This window comes from Chrysochloris asiatica, unplaced genomic scaffold (assembly GCF_000296735.1).
Source record: "Chrysochloris asiatica unplaced genomic scaffold, ChrAsi1.0 scaffold00114, whole genome shotgun sequence".
Classification (NCBI taxonomy): Eukaryota; Metazoa; Chordata; class Mammalia; order Afrosoricida; family Chrysochloridae; genus Chrysochloris; species Chrysochloris asiatica.
Window position 1 is genome coordinate 90,096 of NW_006408632.1, and position 776 is coordinate 90,871.

General features: G+C 36.9%; 1 pseudogene; it reads right to left on the bottom strand.

Moving 5' to 3' along the window:
* The window catches only part of LOC102827164, a 2,288-nt pseudogene extending 2,087 nt beyond the window's left edge, over window positions 1–201 (bottom strand).
* Window positions 202–776: the final 575 nt, after the last annotated feature.

The window sequence follows — 776 nt, forward strand, 5'->3', positions numbered from 1 at the left end:
ACAGGAAGGAAATGATGATCTTGTTTTCCTTAGTTGTTCTTGAATTGTTGCACTCTTAGGTTGTTTCCTTGAACTATTTGTGTGGGGAGATGGTGGCATCTTGCAGGCCTGTGGAGTGCAGGGTAAAGTCACAGGGGAGTCTTAAGGGCTCTTCTTCTGGAAAACTCTTGCTTTATCTTGATTTCTTACTCCTACTGCCATCCCCACAGTTTACAGAAAGCTTGCACACAATTCTTGATGTATTCTTGATAGCAAACCATCATGGTTGAGACTATAAATATTTTCTTACAGTTTTTTCCTTGTCTTTTCACATCTTAAACCTTTGCTGTTATTGCTGTTGTTGGGTGCTGCGTAGTTGGTTCCAAATCATTGCTGCTTTGTGTAGATTTTCCGAGAGTGGCTAGTGGTTTTGTACCACTGGCCTTGCGGCTAATAGCCCAATGCTTGTCCTATAAACCCTTACTAAACAAAATTTCTTAACTTGTCCTATAAACCCTTACTAAACAAAATTTCTTAAATTGGTCATTTTACAGTCAGTACTTATTGTCCTTAAGAAAATCTTTGGCTATTCCAAGATATAAAAGACATGTATTATCTATCCACGACAAAACTTAAAGTTGTGTTTTTATATTTAATTAAGAAATTTATCGGAGTTATTTTGGGATATAACTTGTTCATTCAAGATATCTAAGTTCATTGTTTTCCAGGTAGGCAACTATTTTATCCAGCTCCATTTAGAAGCGATGAATCTCTCTTACTCCACCGACACTCTTTAC